The 19,357-nt window shown below is 42.5% G+C and overlaps 1 pseudogene; it reads left to right on the forward strand.

Annotated features, from left to right (window-relative positions):
* The first annotated feature begins 18,075 nt into the window (after positions 1–18,075).
* On the forward strand, positions 18,076–19,286 carry LOC110553814 (microtubule-associated protein RP/EB family member 1-like; annotated as a pseudogene).
* Positions 19,287–19,357: the final 71 nt, after the last annotated feature.

Here is a 19,357-nt window from a genome sequence, read left to right on the forward strand (position 1 = left end):
GCTGTCGCTTGTTTTCTTGAACTTAGCCGTTCTGAAGTGTGTAACATGAAATCTGGAAGTAATTTTGCCTTGCATTTCTCTGATGGCTATGGATGTTTGAACCTGCCTTAAAGAGTTTCTCGGCCATTTGAGTTTTCTCTTTTGAGATTTTCTATGCTTAGATTTTTAAAAATTATTTTATGTCATCTACATTTGTGTTTTGGCTCTATGTATGTCTGTGTGAGTGTGTCAGATCCCCTGGAACTGGAATTATAGTTGTGAACTGCCATGTGGGTGCTCAGGTCTTCAGGAAAAGTAGCCAGTGCTCGTAACCACTGAGCCATCTCTCCAGCTCCCTTATGCTTAGATTTAATTAGATTATTTGTTTTCTTGACATCTAGTTTTTTGGATTTTTTTCTTAGTTCTTTGTATATTTTGTATATTAGTGCTCTATCAGATGTGTAGCAGGTAAAAAAAAATCTATTTATGGGGGCTGTGGCTTTGTTCAAATATAGTGTTCTTTGCTGTGAAGAAGGTTCTCAGCTTCATGAGGTCCTTTGGGGGGGTGAATTTCAGCCATAACATTTTAGTTTTGTGTAATTGAGATCTCATTACAATTGCTACTTTTGAAACACCAGAATTTTTTCATATCGGTTGCAGTATCGTACACATTTTCAAACAAGTTCTTTGTATTATTTAGAAATAATTGTGTTGTTTAGAAATTTTTTACCTTAATCTTTTTAAAGGCATTATTATACAAAAATCGCATATCTAATATACTCGGTGAACAATAATTACTTCAGTCTATTGCTACCCAGGAATAAAGTATTATGCTTTCTAATACATTCTGTTTCCGTGTATAGCACTGGTACACGATGTAAGAAGGTGTTACCTAAGAGAGACTGTACTGAATGCTTTGCCTCCTCCCTCTCAGAGTCTTCAGATAATATTTTCTTCTCATCCAATATATTCTGATTACAGAATATACCCTTATACCCTTATACCCTTCCTAGGTCCTTCCCAACTCCCCTCCCATCCACATGCACTCCCTTTCTGTCCCTCATTAGAAAAGAACAGGCTTCTACGAGATAACAATAAAACAACAAAATAAAATATAATAAGATAAAACAACTGTCACGTCGAAGTTGGACATGGCATGTCAACAAAAGCTGAAAACTGTAATAAATGTCTACCCAGAGGACCTGGTGCAAACCTGTGCTTGCTGCTTCAGTCTCTGTAAGGTCGTGTGCTTTGACTCAGAGCAGGTTCTCAACCTGTGGGTCGTGACCCCTTTTGGAGTCAAACAACCTTTTCCCAAAGGTTGCCTAAGACCACGGGAAACAAAGGTATTTACAGTATGATTCACAACACTAACAAAATTACAGTTATGAAATAGCAATGAAAACATTTTGTGGCTGGCGGTCAGCACAACATGAGGAACTGTATGAGAGGGTCACAGCATGAGGAAGGCTGAGAGCCACTGATTTAGAGGGACATATTGTCTGGGTGTCCTCCTTTCCCCTCTGGCTCTTACAGTCTTTCTGTCTCCTCTTTCATGGGGTTCCCTAGGCTCTGAGTGAAGGGATTTGATGAAGATATCCTCTTTAGAGCTGTGTGTTCCAAGGTGTCTCTCTGTCCCTGTCTGTCTGTCTGTGTATGTGGGTGTAATGTCTGGCTGTGAGTCTCTGTATTTGTTCCCATCGGCTGCAGAAGAAGTTTCTCTGATGGATGGCTAAGCAACTGATGGGTAGGTATCACAGAATGTCACAATGAGTCATTTTATCATTACTTTTCATTTTAAGACCAGAAATACAGGGTTTTACCCTATATCTCTGGTTCTTGAACACCCAAGAAGTCTCAGGTATGGATTCCATCATGAAGTGGGCCTTAAGTACAGTCAGACATTGGTTGTTTACTCCTACAAGCTTTGACATACATCTTTAACCTGTGTTGGTCTTAGAGGATACAGGAGTTATTTCAACTTTCATGTGTCTGTAGAGACTTGCTTTGTAACAAAGTATTTGGTCAATTTTTGAGAAAGTCTGTGAGGTGCTGAGAAGACAGCATATTCTTCTGTGTTTGGGTGAGATGTTCTAAACATGTCTGTTTTGGTCTATTATCAGCTCCAGCATTTCTCTGTTCAGTTTTTGTCTAGATGTCCTCTCTGGTGGGAAGAGTGGAACGTTAAAGTTCCCCACTATCTGTGTGTGAGAACCAATATGTGATTTAAGCTGTAGTAATGTTTCTTTTATGAACTTGGAGCCCTTGTGTTTGGGGCCCAGAAGTTAAGAATTGCCACGTCAGCCTGGCACAGCAGTGCATGCTTGTAATCTCAGCACTCAGGGAAGGAGGTGAATCTCTGTGGGTTCAAGGCCAGCCTGGGCTATGAAGTGAGTTCAGGACAGCCAAGGCTACATAGAGAAAACCTATCTCAAAACAAACAAAGAATCACAGTGTCCCTGCCGGCGAATTTACCCTTTAATGGGTATGCAGTATCCTTCCTTATCTCTTCTGATTAGCTTTGTTTTGAAGACTATTTTGTCAGCTATTAAAATAGACACACCAGGTTGCTTTTTAGATCCATTTTTCTTAGAATATCTTTTTCTGTCCTTTTACCCTGAGCAGATGTCTATCATTGATGTTAGGGTACGTTTCTTGGAAGCACCAGAAGGGTGGAAGGGTGGATCTTTTTTTTTTTTTTTTTTTTTTTGCATCAATTCTGTTAATCTGTCTTTTTATTCAAGAACTGAGACCATTGATTCTGAGAGATATCAATGAACAGTGTTTTATGATTCCTGTTATTTTGGTGGTCGGGATGGTGGGGGTGGGGGTGTGTATGTGTGTGTGTGCCTTCCTTCTTTTGATTTTCTAGTCTAGGATTATTTATTTATTTATTCCTTGTGTTTTCTTGGGAGTGGTTAACTTCTTTAGGCTGGAGTCTTCCTTCTATTACCTTCTGTAGGGCTGGGTTTGTAGACAGATATTGCTTAAAGTTGGCTTTATCATGGAATGTCTTATTTTCTCCATCTATGGTGATTGCACGTTATTCTGGGTATAGTAGTCAGGGCTTCCATCTGTGGTCTCTTAATGTCTGCAGGACATCTGTTCAGGCCCTTTTGGTTTTTAGAATATCTATTGAGAAGTCAGATGTTATTCTAATAGGTCTGCCATTATATGTTGCTTGGTCTTTTCCCCTTGCAGTTTTGAATATTCTTTCTTTGTCCTGTATGTTAGTGTTTTGATCACTATGTGCTGAGGGAACTTTTATCTGTTACAGTCCATTTGGTGTTCTGTAGTTTCTTGCACATTGATAGGCATCTTTTTCTTTAGATTAGGAAATTCTTCTACAATTTTTTTTGAAAATATTTTCTTTGCCTTTGATGTTTTTTTTTTTTCTCGTTCCTCTAATCCTATTATTCTTAGTTTGTTGTTGTTGTTGTTTTTTCATGGTGTCCCAGGTTTCTTGAATGTCTTGTGCCAGGATTTTTTTTTAGATTTAACATTTTTTAACTGTTGTATTTATTTCTTCCAGCTCTCTTCCATCTCTTATATTCTGTTGGTGAAGCTTGCTTCTAAGGTTACTATTTTTGTTCCTAAATTTTTCACTTTCAGATTTCCCTTGGTTTGGTTTTTCCGTATTGATTCTATTTCCATTTTCAAGTCTTGAACTATTTTATTCATTTCCTTCACTGTGTCTTTGTAGGTTTCTTCAAGGGATTTATTGATTTCCTGTGGCTTCTGTTATAGCATAAAGCCTATTTTAAGGTCTTTCTCTTGTGTTTTAGCTATGTTGGAACACCCAGTGCCTGGTATGGTAGGGTTGCTGGGCTCTAGTAGAGACATATTCTGGCTGGGTTTTATTATATTTTTATGTTGCTATTGAGAAGATTATAATTCTAGGCACTGATGTCTTGTCTATTTTGGGTGGATGTTTTGATCCTTGGTTTCTGCTTTTTCTGGTTCTTAGGAGGGTGTGGTGGTTGTGTGTTGCTTGGCAGGAAATTCTAGAATCCTGATAGGTGTGACCACTGGGGTTCCAGGTAGAATTTGTTTCCAGGTATTAAGAGATGACAGTTAGGAATGGGGTTAGATTAGGTGTGGGCAACGGAGGGGTCCAGAGATGAGAGGACAGTAGGATGCTCCACCAGGATGTGCTTCGTTCCCTGGAAATGAGGGCAGAGAGCAAGGAGAGGCCACAGCAGACACTCTGCTGCAAGTCTGGGGATGAGACTGGAGGACTGAACGCGGAGAAATGGAGGCAGAGGTGAAGACCTGCAGCAAGCCTACCAGCTTAGCTGGACAGAGTGGTCTGTGAGTTCCTGTTGGAAGTTGAAGGCTGAGATAAAACAATGAGTAGGGGGAAGGAAGTTTGGAGAGGGAGATCTGCTTGATCCACTCATAATTAGGAGTGGGAGGATGGAGCAGGTGTGGGTGAGACTGGGAGAGTCGTTTTGGAGGAGCTGACTAGGAGCTGAAGCTCTGTAGTCAGCCTACCTGCTTCCCTGGCTGGAGTGGCCTGCAGGTTCCCGTGCTGTTCATTCAGCTTTAAACTCAAGATTTCCATGAGTTTAATGTCAGTCTTGCCCCCTCCTTTTGTTGTTGTTGTTGTTTTTGTTTGTTTGTTTGTTTGTTTTGTTTTTCAAGACAGGGTTTCTCTATGTAGCCTTGGCTGTCCTGGACTCGCTTTGTGGACCAGGCTGGCCTCGAACTCACAGAGATCTCCTGCCTCTGGCTCCCCAAGTGCTGGGATCACAGGCGTACACCACTGGCTCAACCTGGGCCTCTTTTTGTCTCTCTTCGCTTAGAGTGAAAGGGAACGGCATTCTTTTATAGGCTGGTGGCAAGATGTCTGCTCTGTTCGGAACGAATAAGGGTTTGGAAGTGCTGACTCTGACTGACTGTGTCATGGAGGCCCCATTCATGCAGTGTTCACCACCACCCTCAAGCAGCCTTCGTATAAACTGCGAAGACTACAGTGGGTACCGTATTGTGTTTATTTACTTTTCTTTTAAAATAATACACCCTGATAAAATACCCTGACAAAAAGCCACTGAAAGAAGAAAGGGCTTATGTTAGCTCACAGCTCCAAAGAAATGGAGCCTATCATGCTGGGGAAGACATGACAACATGCAGGAAAGACACAGCGGCAGGAGCAGGAAGACAGCTGTGGAGAAGAGGAAGTGGGTCTGAGCTATTAAACCTTAAAACCCACCCCCAGTGACATAATTCTTCCAGCGAGACTCCACCCCTTAAAGGTTCCACAACCTTGCCAAGTGGTACCACCAACCATAGACCAAGTGTTCAAAAACATGAACCCATAAGAGATATTTCACAGTCAAATCCCAGCAGGTACCGAAGATAAGCTACTGTGTAGCCCAGACAACAGTGACCACTTCCTGGCCAGAAGGGAGTCTGTGGAAACATCCATTTTCATTTAACTTCTTCAGAGCACGTGTATTAAACTAATTTTTTAAGTAATTGCTTCATTTTAGTGGCTGTCAATGCTTTATATTTGTGATGTGTTTCATACATATTTTCTTTTGTTGTTATATGTGTAGATGTTTGCCTGTGTGTGCATGTGTCTATGAGAGTGTGATGGCCAGGGGCCAGTGGTGGGCATCTTCAATGCTCCCTCCCTCTTTTTGAGACAGGGTCTGTCTCTGAACCTAAAGCTTACTCATTCAGCTAGGCTGGCTAGCCAAAAGATGCTCCTGTTTCTTTCTCCAAAACACTGGATTATAAAAATACCCTGCTTTGTAATTCCTCGTGCTTGTGTGGCAAGCACTTTACCCCACGCAGCATCTCCCCAGCCCTGATTTCACTCTTTCTAAAGGCTAAATAGTGTTCTTTTGTGCTCGTTTTTTAAAACTCTTTTTTATTTGGGGGTTCCTTAAAGCCTCTCCCTTCCAACCCCCAACCCTAGGTAGGAGAGAGAAGGTTAGTGGGAGAAGGACCACAGACCCCTTTACTTCTCCCAGCTGTTTCATGTCGATGGGTTCTTTTAGGGGCTACACCTATCTCCCCTGCAGCAAGCAGTCTCCTCTAAGCTGCTGAGCCATGAAGCGTCTCTCCCATATCTGTTCAAACTGCCCCATGACCCACAAAACTCTTTCTGGGCTCTCATATTTATAATCCTCAGAGTCCTGGACCAAGCCCCTCTTCTGTGCTCACGAGGCAGCCTTTCACCAGCTGGCAAAGACCACGCCCCAAGGGGAGCAATTGACAGCTGTGGACAAACTAAAGCCCCCAACTAAAATCCCATACTTGGGATTAACCCAAAAAATGTATGTATATAACATAACTGAGTTTTTTAAAGAAACAGAACTTCCATTACAGTGTTTAGTTGTACATATACCATTTTTTTTCTACCCGTTCATCTCCTGAGACTATGCCATGTTCAGTTTTCAATAGGACAATTACTGTGTTCAAAAAGTGAATTTGAGGTGCTAGGTGAATGAAACCACATCCTAGGGAGCCAGGAGTCACCTCAGTTCCTATCTTGCTGATGATCGGCTTCATGAGTGCCAGGTGAGCAGATTGTATAATCGGTTATTGGTTTTTTTTCTCCTAAAATGCCCTGATATGTGTCAATTTGCTGGCAACCTTAAAAGGATAGCAGTGTGACATGGAGAGGTGGCTCCGTGGTGAAGAGCTTGTACTGATCTTGCAGAGGATCTCAGTTCAGTTTCCAGAACCCACATTGGACAGTTTACAAGCACCTATAATTTCAACACCAAGGGATTAGATGTCCTTTTCTGGCCTTGTGGGCACCTGCACACATTTGTTGTCTTTACATAAGTTTATTACACACACACACACACACACACACACACACTAAACACATGTATGCATGTGTGCACACACATTAATAATAATAATAATAACAACTGGGTGGCGCAGTGCACACCTTTAATTTCAGCATTTAAGAGACATTAGCAGGTATGCCTCTGAGGCCAGTGGATTCTGCATGCTGAACTCCGGACCAACCCAGGGCTACATAGTGAGACCCTACCTCAAAAAAACCAAAGTAGTAGTAATCGTAGTAGTAATTTTAAAGGGTAATAATGTTGAGAAGGTTAAATATAGGCATGTAGAAGGGCCCAGAGACCCATGCCTGAGAGGAGTGCTGTCTAGAACTCGTTATGGCTTTAACACTATTTCCAGAGTACACTTACATATGGACACATGAGGACACAGAACAACCTGTTAGAGTCCATTCTCTCCTTCCACCATTTGTAATCTAGACTCTAACTGAGGTCATTAAGTTTGGTAGCAAGGGCCTTTACCCACTTAACTCTGTCACCAGCCCTCACTCACACAAACTGTAACGGCAAACTTTTATGGCAAGTTATCATCTGGTGGCTTGTCTCAGGCACTCATGAAACTCACAACTACTCTAAGTTGGAACCCCATTTCACAGATGAAAAAATAAAGGTGTGGGGGTGCAGAGCTAGTATTAAGTGCTGATTAAAGCTGCACACTCAATGCAGGCGTGATGGCACACTGTAATTGTTGCACTTAAAGTTTGAGGCAGGAGGATGTGGAGTTTAAGGCCATTTTTTTTACTACATAGTAAGTTCAAAGCTGACCTGAGATTTATGAGACCATGTCCCAAAGAATTAAAAAAAAAATATATATATATATATATATATTTGTTTTTCTAAGACAGGGTTTCTCTGTGTAATCTTGGCTGTTCTAGAACTCACTCTGCAGACCAAGCTGGACCGGAACTCAGAGACAGGCCTGCCTCTGCCTCCTGAGTGCTGGGATTAAAGGTGTGCTCCACTACTGCCTGGCAAAGAATAAAATTGTGAAACTCTAACCCTGAGGCTGGAGCGATGGCACAGTGGTTAAGAACACTTGCTGCTCTTGCAGATGACCTGAGTTGGATTCCCAACACCCATGCTGGGCAGCGCACACCAACCTGAACTCTAGCTCTAGAAAAATGCCCTTCTGGCTTCTGTGGACACACACACATGTACACACACACACACACACACACACACACGCACAGAGAGAGAGAGAGAGAGAGAGAGTTTAAGTTCTTTCCTTATTAAAAGAGACCTAACTCTATAGTCAGTTCTATTGGCTGTTAGACCATGCACCCAATCCCTGTGACTTTTAAGATCAAGAAAACTACTAATTTATCACATAAACAAACTACTGGTCCTTCCTTAAAACCAAAATCTAGGCCTCACGTGGGCCTTGGCTGGGCTCTGACTGCCTTTTTTCTTCTGTTACAATAGCTATTATTGTCTCCTGTGTAGTGCGTGCCTACCATATCACAAAAAGGACACCGAGGGAGCTGGAGAACTGGATAAATCAAAACAGTCTCATACACAACCACAGAGATCTCAGTTCTTATTCCCAACTCCCACACAGAAGTCAGGCAGGGCTAGACCCACTATAATCTCAGCAAAGAAAGGCAGAGACAGAAGGACCAGTAGGCTCACTGACTGTTTAGTCTAGTCAATCATATCCTCAGGCCTGGTGCTCTCAGGCCATGAGAAATTACTACATCTCTCAAGCAGGTGCATCACAGCAAAGGACTCCAGGCCCAGCACTTTTTTGTTTATTTATTTCTTTGTTGACATGGTTTTATAGTGCTGACCAGGCTAGCCTCAGACATAGAGATCCAGCCTTTGCCTCCCCTCTGCTAGAATTAAAGGTGTGTGTCACTACAACAGGCCAAGCCAGAGCCCTGCTACTATTTATCTGGTCATAGCCTCAGGCTGGTCTCCTGGGTGACACCTTCCTATGCTGGAATTTTTGTGGCTTTTCAGGAATTTCAAAGGAATCTTTTTTTATAATTTTTATTTTTTATATTAATTACAGGTTATTTACTTTATATCCCAGCTGTAGTCCCCTCCTTCATTCCCTCCCAATCCTACCCTCCCTTCCTCCCTCCCTCATCTCCTCCCTGCCCCTCTCTAAGTCCACTGATAGGGGAGTCCTCCTCCCCTTCCATCTGACCCTAGTTTATCAGGTCCCATCAAGACTGGCTGCAATGTCCTTCTCTATGGCCTAGCAAGGCAGCTCCTCCCTCGGGGGGAGGGGAGGGTCAAAAAGCCCACCACTGAGTTCATGTCAGAGACATGTCAAAGGAATCTTAAATGTAAGACACAAAGCCTTGTTCTGTGCCTGCCCTTCCCAGGCAGAGGAAAGCAAATCGTTAAGTGGACATGTATACAAGAGGTGTGCATGGAGGTGAAGGATGGCCAGCTAAAGATCATGGAAGACTGGAACTCTTAATGCCTGAAGATGTCATGAGGCAAATGCATCTAAAGATCCTCTGGACACACACTTTCTAATAAAAAGGGAAGCAGCCACTGGTCTGCAGGCCTTTCTTAATCTAGAAGAGCCCAGTTTGTTCTGGGGTATGGTCAGGTATGGCCTCCACAGCCCCTCCGGGTTAGGGACTATCACTATGTTCATATGCAGATCAGTCACTTAAGTAGGACCAGCTGGTTTCACCTGCTGGGGTGCTGGGAGAACTAAAGAGTGGGTATAGATGCAGCGTGAAAAAATGTTCATCATGTACCAGTTTCCCAGAACATGCACTGGTCAGAAGAAAGAAACCTGCTCCTTGTCTGAAAGTTAGTTATCACAGGAAATTTCCAAGGGAAGTGACACTGAGAGACCAAAGAATTAAAAAATTAGATTTTGGGATATTGGTTTAAAGTTTAAAGCACAAGCCTGAACAAAGGCCAGCCAGGTGAGATATGTCCAGCCACCTGGGGAAAGGAACTAGCTTTACTGCATTCTTTACCTGCCCACTAGAGATACAGTTGCTAGGAAACCGACCCAGATGGCCAGGCCAGAACCATTTATGAACTTGGCACCTAAAGTAAACCAATCATTTCAAAAGTCAGTTTCCCTTACCCAATCATATAAAGTCAAACCCACTGCTTGTGGGTTTTTCCCTTTAAAAACCTTGTTCCCCTAGACAGCCCCACTGCACTCTTCCTCTTCACCAAGGAGGTTGCTACAACCTGGGCTCGAGCTTGTATTAAATACACGCTCGTGTTTTGCAGCAGAATCAAGTACTTGTGGTCTTTGGGGGTCTCACGAACCATGGTATTTAAGATGAACAAACAGACAGAGAGATAGATATAGAGATACACTGGCAGAGAGATAATAGAGATGAAGATTTAAAAAAAGATACAGAGACACAGAAAAAGATGGGGAAACAGAAATATAAAAAGAAACACAAAGATATACAAATAGTGAGGCAGAGAAAGTGAGCCATACACAGGACACATGGAGAAAAAGACAAAAAAAAAAAAAAAAAAAAAAACAAAAAAAACAAAACCCAGCAGACAATACACAGTGGCCACTCTAAGGGGTACAGGGATGCAGACACAGTCACACAGACAGAGACAGAGATGTACAGAGACAAAAGGCGTCTACAAAGGGAGGTGTGACTGTGTGTGCCTTCTCCCTGAGACATTAACAGAGTTAGTAAACAGCGAGACACCTGCACATCCATGTTTACTGGAGCTGAACTACATTATGGGGCTATAGAGACAGCTCAGAGGATGAGAATGTCTGCTGGCCTCAAACTCATCATCCTCCTGCCTCAGCTTCCTGAGTACCAGGGTTACAGGCATGAGTATGTACCCAGAAGTAGTGCAGCTGTAGCACAGAGTAGTTCTGTTTTTTGAAGAGCCTTCATACCAATGTGCAGATACTTTTTAATACATAGATGAGATCTATTACCATATATCTGTTGGCAGGCACCAAGGCTGATCCCATGACCTGGGTCATGAACTGCCACAGTAAAATGATCTATCAATTATTTTTAAATAGAGTTGTCTGAGTCAGTGAGATGGGTCAGGGTGCTTGACACTAAGCCTGACATGTGACATGGGCACATACACACAAAGTCAATCCGTCAATAAGTAAACAAATACATATAGAAGGCACTTTGATCATTTGTCCTTTTAGACCAGACTAGCCTTGAACTTCTGATCTTCCTTCTTCTACCAATCAGCTGTGGGATTACAGGTCTGCGCCACCATGCCCAGTTTTCCGAAATGCTGGGGTTCAAACCCAGGGCTTTGTGTACAATAGGTAAGTACTCTGTCAACTAACTGAGCTGCATCCTCTTCCCAATTTGCTTCATTATTATAAATCAATCTGGTTTTTGCTATTTTGTTCTGGGGGGGGCTATATTCATGAGTGCAGGTGCCTACAGAGGCCAGAAGAAGATATCCAATCCCCTGGAGCTGGAGTGTGGGTGAGAGAATCCTGGTGGGTGCTGGGAACTGAGATCAAACCTTCTGCAAGAGCAGCAAATGCTGAGCCATCTCCCCAACCCTTCCTCAAACCAGAACAAACATTTCACTTATCCCCATATAGACTGCACAAACACATAAAGGAAATACAGAAGGTTTCTACAATCATTTTTACTAAGCAACTGAAGCCATTTTTCCTTATTTTCATCATCTTTTTTTTTTCTTTTAGTTCATTTGAGCTGCGGCAGTCAAGCAGCCATTAGCATATTGAGGCATCAGACATCATTGTTGTCAGTGTGTATGGCATGATTATGATGTTACATAAATTCACTGTGGAATGATTAAGTCAAGATAATCAACATATCACAACAGGGTGGAGGTGGTGAGGAGGGGAGGAAAATCTGCTAAAATATACCTTGTTCAAAATACCATAATGGGTGTAGAATGGTACAGGGATAGAATGCGGCCTCAGATGTTACGAGCACTTACTGTTATTGCGGAGGACCCAGAACCCACATTGGGTATCTCATAACTGCCTTTAATTCCAGTTCTAGGGATTTGACATCCTCTTCTGCCTTCCACGGGCACCTTTACTCACTCGGTACATACAAACTACTGCAGTCACATACGTACGTAAGTAAAAAGTTAAGGTTTTAATGACATACTGATATCTAATACCTTGTTAAGGTAATATTCATAATAGCCAAGAAGGGGAATTAATCTGACTATCCATCAGTGGGTGAGCGGATAAATAAATTGTGGTCTATAAACACAACAGAAGAGTGCTCAGCCACTACAATGAAAGAAATGCTGTCACCTGCAACAACATGGATGGAATGTTAATAGAAAGCATGATACTCAGTGAAGTCTAATAGGCGCAGAAAGACAAACACTTCACGTCACCAAGCCAGTGGACCAAGAAGGAAAGTGTAGTCATCAATGGCTGGCGAGAGAGGGGTTTGGAAGCAGAATGTATAACGCTTCAAGCAGGAGTCCTGTTACACAGTGGAGCAACAATATGTAGGTGTAATGCAAGCTGGCAAAATGGCTTGCAGTGGTTCTCAACCTGTGAGCTGAACAGCCTAAGACCATCACAAAACACAGATATTTACATCACGATTCATAACAGTAGCAAAATTACAGTTATGAGGTAGCAATGAAATAATCTTACGGTTGGGGGTCACCACAACATGAGGAACTGTATTAAAGAGCTGCAGTATTAAGGAGGTTGAGAACCAACTAGCTTAGAGGGTAAAAGTGCTGCCAAACCTGATGACTCAAGTTCAATCCCTGTGTCTCACATGGAAGAAGGAGAGAATTGGTTCCCACAAATGCTCTGGTGTACAGACACATACACACACATATGCACACACTCGTGCACAAACATGCATATATATATATATATATACATATATATATGCACACAATGGCACCCAGGTATGTGCACACAAACATGGTAAATAAATGTAAAATTTTAAAACTAAGAATTATATATTTTAGGGGCTGTGGAAATGGCACACTGTGAAAAAATGAGGACTGGCTGAGAACCCCTGACTTAGAAAGGTTGTGAGCTTCAAGCCAGAACTAGATACTGCCTTTTAAAAAATGTCTGGGCCAGAAAGATGGCTCGTGGGTAAGAACACTTACTGTTCTTGCAGAGGACCTTGGTTTGGTTCCCATCACCCATGTGGCAACTCACAACCACCCATTACTCCGATTCCAGGGGATCGGACGCCCTCTGTTTATTGCCCCGCCCAAGGAAGCATTAAGGTCTAGTGACCTTTAATTACTTTATAGTTTTAGAATGGAGGAAGTGAATTGGATTCATTTTGGTTGTCTTGTTCGTACTCTCAGATTGCGATGTTAGGGCCGGTGAAATAGCTCAGATTAGGTAGAGTGCTTGTCTTCAAGTCCCCAGCACCCAGCTGGAAGACCAGAAGTTAAAATAAAATCTCTGCCACATAGTAAGTTCAAGCCCAGCCTGAGATACGTAAGGTTCTGTTTAGAAAGAGAGGGGGAAAAAAAAGACTGATGTTGTATTTATCTGAGTTATTTATGGGTTAGATATAAAGAAATCTGTGCATATAGACATTTTAGACTTTAGTGCTATGGTTCTCAAAATATGGGTTGTGAAACTTTGGGAGTCAAATGACCCTTTCACAGGGGTCACCAAAGAACAGTGGAAAGCACTGTTATTCACATTCTGATTCGTAACAGTAGTAACAAAAATAATTTTATGGTTGGGGTCATAGCTAGGAACAGTGAGAACCACTGATTTAGGACATCTGTTCTCTTCAACTTGGAGAAACAGCAACTTTGTCTTTTTTAGTAATATTTTTATTCTTTGAATACGTAACATGTCTGTTGTGTATTTTGACCATATTTACCCATAATGCTTTTTTCCGTGTCCTCTTGAGGCCCAACAATCTGTCTCTCTTCTAACTTGATGTCTTTTTTTTTTTTTTTTTTTTTGTCTTGTTTTGTTTTTTGAGACAGGGATTCTTGCGTAGCCCTGGCTGTCCTGGAACTTGCACTGTAGAGCAGGCTGGCCTGGAACTCACAGAGATCCACCTGCCTATGCCTCCCAAGTGCTGGGATTAAAGGGGTGCGCTACTACACTTGGTCCATAATAAGCCTCTTGACTTATTGACTCCTGCTAGTCAAAAATGACACCTGCTCCTTGCCTGGGTGTTTGTTCTTGTTTTCCCTGTTTGTCCTGCTCTCCGCACTTCCTAGACACTGCTGATCCCTAGTGGTTGTGTGTGTGCAGCGTGCATAAGGCTCTGACTGCCGTCTCTGGTAGTGTGTGCGTAGTGTGAGGAGGCCCTGGTTTCAATCCCGAGTGATTGTGTGTGCACAGCATGAGTGAGGTGCTAGGTTTCACTCTGGTGGTAGCGTGCTCATGAGGCTGTGGCTTCAATCATCTCTAGCACTTACAAAAAAATTTCCTGACCTTCTTTGATGAAGTCATAATCTTATAAAAATGGACAGACTCTGTTGGTCTTAAATGTTCTATGTCGTGAATTTCAGACATTGGGTAGTTATAAGGATATCCAAGCCTTGCCCTTCATATCCACAAAACTTAATTTGTTTTTATTGTTTTGATTTTTGAGGCAAGGAGCAGGTGTCGTCTTTGAGTAGCAGGAGTCATTTGAGAGCCTTCTGATGAGCCAGTCGTGATAATGCACACCGTTAATGGCAGTGCTTGGATTAGGAGACAGAGCCACTCTGAGCTCAAGGCCAGCCTAGTCTACATAACAAGTTCTAGAGCAGCTAAGAGCTTTTGATGAGACCCTGTCTCAAATGGTCTATGGTGACACCCAGCAGCCCTCCTCTTGTCCACTTACCTGAATTCAAGTGGTGCTCACCACGGCTTTGGAGAGGTGGGACTCTGATTCCAGTTCAGGAGAGAAGATGGCAGCCTCGGGGACAGGTTCAATTACCTGCCATGTAGATACATTATATGTTTTTGGGTTTTTGTTTTAGTTTTTGGAGGAGCTTCCACATAGATTTCCATGGTGGCTGCAGCAATTTATGTGTCTGCTAGCAGTGAATAAGAATTTACCTTCCCCTGGATCCTCACCAGTCATTCCTTTTCTCATGACAGTCATCCTGACCCGGATGGAACCTCAAGGCAATTTCTTTAAGCTCTAATTATATGGGATCTCCTCAATTGATTTCTTTTCCACCACAAGGCAAGAGTTGTGGTAGAAAATAGCCAAAATGACCAATTAGCAGAGTGTTGGTTTTTATAGGCATCATACAATAACAAAGGAGGCCGTTTCAATTCCTCCTGGATGTTAGGAATACATTATGCTGCTTCTTAGGGCTGTCATCAAAGGCGGCACTGAGAAGGCACGAGAAGTGTAGGACTGTATAGCCAGAACTGAGCTGGTGCTTGATGAGGAATCAAATCTGTCTGTGGTGGCTGGTGACATAGCAGGATTGGCATGTGTTCATTGTCCACCTGGGCAGCTGCTTTGGAGAAATTTCTACTCATATCCTTAACCTGTCTCTTGATTGGAGGCCTTAATTTTTTTTCTGTGTATGTGCACATGCCACACTGCATGTGTGGACATCAGAATAACTTTGTGGTGTAGATTCTGTCCTTCCACCCCTTTCCATGGGTTCCAGGGATCAAACTCAGGTCACCAGGATTCTATGACAAATGTCTTCACCCTCCGAGCCATCTTGCTGGTCATATTGGGGTTTTCTTATCTATATTTAGGTTGGACTGATGTTTCCGTTTGTTTTTATTTTACGTGTGCCTGCCTGTGGAGATCTGAGGACAACTTTCAGGACTGAGTTCTCTCCTTCCACCATTGGCGTCCCATGGATTGAACCTGAGTGGTGCACCATCTTGATAGCCTTTGAGTTAATTTTTAAAAAATTTTCTTCTACCACATCCCAACTGCAGTTTCCCCTCCTTCCTCTCCTCTCATTCCCTTCCCCCCACCCCACCCCCCAGCTCCTCCTCCTCCATTTCCCTTCAGAAAAGGGCAGGCCTCCCAGGGATGTCAATCAAACATGGCCTATCAAGTTGCAATAAGACTGGGCACCTCCCCTCATACCAAGGGTGGATGAAGGGACCCAGTGGGATGAAAAGGTCCCAAGAGCAGGCAAGAAAGTCGGAGACAGCCCACACTCCCTTTGTGAGGAGTTCCACAAACACCTCAAGCTCAACAACCACAGCATGTGTGCAGAAGACCTAGCGCAGACCAATGCAGACCCCATGGTTGCTGCCTCAGTCTCCTGAGCCCACAGGAACCCTGCTCAGTTGATTTTTGTGGTCCATATTCTCCTGGTGTCCTTGACACCTCTAGCCCCTACAATCCTTCCTCCCCTACTTCTATAGGGTTCCCCAAGCTCCTCCTAATGTTTAGCCATGGGCCTCTGCATTTGTTTTCATCAGATGCTGGATGAAGCCTGTCTGGCGGCAGTTGGGCTAAGCTCCTATTTATGAGTATAGCAGAATATCTTTGGGAATCATTGACTTTTTGTCTTGTTTGTTTTTGTGTTAGGTCTCTAAGCTATCCAGCCTCTGGGTCCTAGTCCTCCAGGCAGTGTCAGACATGGGCTCCCTCTGGTGGCATGGACTAGTCATTGGTTGACTGCTCCCCCAATTTCTGTGCCACCTTTATTTACCATAGCACATTTTGTAGGCAAGACCTATTGTAGGTGGAAGGCTTTGAGGCTGGGTTGGTGTCCCAATCCCTTCACAGGAAGACTTGCCTGGTTACAGGAGAAGGCCAGTTCAGGCTCTGTATCCCCCATTGCTAGGATTCTTACCTAGATCGCCCTTAATGGATTCCTGGCAGTTTCCATTGTATTAGATTTCTACCCTGCCTCCCAAATGACCCCCAATTCCAGTTGTCTCTCCCAGTACTCTCTCCTCTTCCTCTTTCACCTCATCCCTCCTTTACTCACCTGCCCCAGTGTTCCCATGATATCTATTCTATTTCCCCATCCCAGGGAGATCCATGGGCCCCCCTTGTGTCTTCCTTGTTACTTAGTTTCTTTGGGTCTGTGTATTGTAGCATGATTATCCCTTAATTTACAGCTAATAACCACCTCTAAGTAATCACATACTATGTTTGTCTTTCTAGGTCTGTGTTACTTCACTCAGGATAATATATTTTTTCTAGTTTCATTCATTTGTCTACAAATTTCATGATTTTTTTAACAACTGAATAATACTTCATTGTGTAAGTATACCATGTTTTCTTTATCCATTGTTCAACTGAGAGACAAATTTAGGTTGTTCTGAGTTTCTGGCTATTATGAATGAAGCTGTTATGTAGTTGAGCAACTGTACTTGTGGTATGATGGAGTTTTCTAGGGTATTTGCCCAGGAGTGGTATGGCTGTGTCTTGTGGTAGATAGATTTTCAATTTTCTGAGAAACCACCAGATTGATTTCCATAGTGGCTGTACAAATTTTTACTCACACTTTGATCCACATCCTTGTCAGAAGGAGCTGTCACCATTCTGACAGATGTAAGTTGGAATCTCAGAATCATTTTGATTTGCATTTCCCTGATGGCTAAGAATAGTGAATGTTGAAGTACTTCTCGGCCATTTGAGATTCCTCTGTTGAGAATTGTTTAGATCTATACTCTGTTTTTAATTGGATTACTTGGTTTGTTGATGTCTAGTTTCTTGAGTTCTTTATATATTTGTTAATTTAGCCCTCTGTCAGATGTGGAGTTGATGAAAACATTTTCCCATTCTGTAGTGTGCTGTTTTGTCCTTTTGATAAATGACTTACATGAGGTCAGTTTCATGAGGCCCCATTTATTGATTGTTGATCTTAGTGCCTTGGTGTTCTGTTCAGGAAGTTGTGTCCTAAGCCAATGTGTTTGGAGCTACTCCTGGCTTTCTCTTCTAGCAGGTTTGGTATATCTGGTTTTATGTTGAAATCTTGAATTCACTTGGACTTGAGTTTTGTGCAGGGTGACAGATATAGATCTATTTCCATTCTTCTACATGCAGACATCTAGTTAGACCGTTTCCTAAAGATGCCTTCTCTTTTCCATTGTGTATTTCTGGCTTCTTTATAAAAAATAAGGTGTTCATAGGTGTGTGGATTTGCATCTGGGTCTTTGATTTGATCCCATTGATCAGTCTGTCTGTTTTTATGCCAATACCATGTGGATTTTATTATTATTGGTCAATAGTCACAGCTTAAAATAAGGGATGGTGATACCTCCAGAAGTTTTTATTGTTCAGGATTGTTTTAGCTATCCTGGGTTTTTTTTTTTTTGTTTGTTTGTTTTTCCATTTGGAGCAGAGTATTGTTCTTTCAAGGTCTGTACAGATTTGTGTTGCAATTTTGATGGAATTGTGTTGGATCTGTAATTGCTTTTGGTAAAACGGCCATTTTTACTGTGTTGATCCTACCAATACTTGAGCATGGGAAACCTTTCCATTGTCTGATATATTCTTCAATTTATTTCTTCAAAGACTTGAAGTTGGTCCGACAGTTTGAATGAGATAAAGACAGAACTGGAGCCGGTCATGTGGACAGCAGACATGGGTCCCCTGAGAGCAGAGGATGGCAGTGAATAAGTACTTGACGTTAGTCACCAGAGATAACCTAAGTTGACACAAGAAGCTGGTTTGGATCAATGAATCTCTGCAGTTGAATCTGACAAAGATAGAACTGTTGTGTTCAGGGGCTGCATACTGTCAGTTTATGGACATGCTCTTCCCTGGCTCCACTGCCTTGAAGAAAGTGAAATTTCAAACCAAGCTAGAACATGAATATATTCAGAACTTCAAATACTACAAGTGGGTTACAAGAAGATGGGTGTTGACAAAATAATTCCTGTGGATGCATTAGTAAAAGGAAAATTTCATTCAATAGTTCAATAAGTTTTTTTTTAATGCAAATTATCGTGGAAAGGGGTGTGACCCTGTAGCTGACAGACAAGGTCAAGAAACTCCAACTCTGAGTAAACTAACGAAGCCTCTCGGCTCCAGCACTGCTCCATGGAGACCATTGCAACACAGAGAACTACTGCAGCTCTTAAGGCTGGCCCAGGGATGGTGCAAAAGAATCCTGGTGTGGCCAGTGGGGATGAAGAAGCAGCAGAATTGATGCAGCAGGTCAAAGAATTGAAGCTTACTGTTGAAGACTTGGAGAAAGAGAAAGACTTCTACTTCGGAGAGCTAAGGAACATTGAACTGGTTTGCCAGAAGAATGAGGGGAAAAAATGACCCTGTACTGCAGAGAATTGTAGATATTCTTTATGCCACAGAAGAAGGCTTTGTGATACCTGATGAAGAGGGCCCAAAGGAGGAACAAGAAGAGAGAGAATTAAGCAGCCTGAACCAGCAGAGCAACATCCGAAGTCTTCCCTCTTAATCACGTGCTTAACTGTTAAATACTCCCTTTTATGATTCTTCGAGGATTCACTGGTTTCTTTTCATAAGCAAAAAGTACCTCTTCTTCAAAGTGCACTTGGCAGAAGTCTCACCTTTTCAGAGGAGTTTGAGTTAGGAGCTGTTGCCTTGTAGTAGGATAGTATTAACATCTAGTTGGTTCACCAGGGGAACAGAAAGGCCAGTATGGGGCTCTTTATGTGGGTGCTGGACTGATGGAGAAGGGGGAAATTTATAATACATGAGGTGACAACCCCA

The sequence above is a fragment of the Meriones unguiculatus genome, chromosome 3 (assembly GCF_030254825.1).
Source record: "Meriones unguiculatus strain TT.TT164.6M chromosome 3, Bangor_MerUng_6.1, whole genome shotgun sequence".
Lineage (NCBI taxonomy): Eukaryota > Metazoa > Chordata > Mammalia > Rodentia > Muridae > Meriones > Meriones unguiculatus.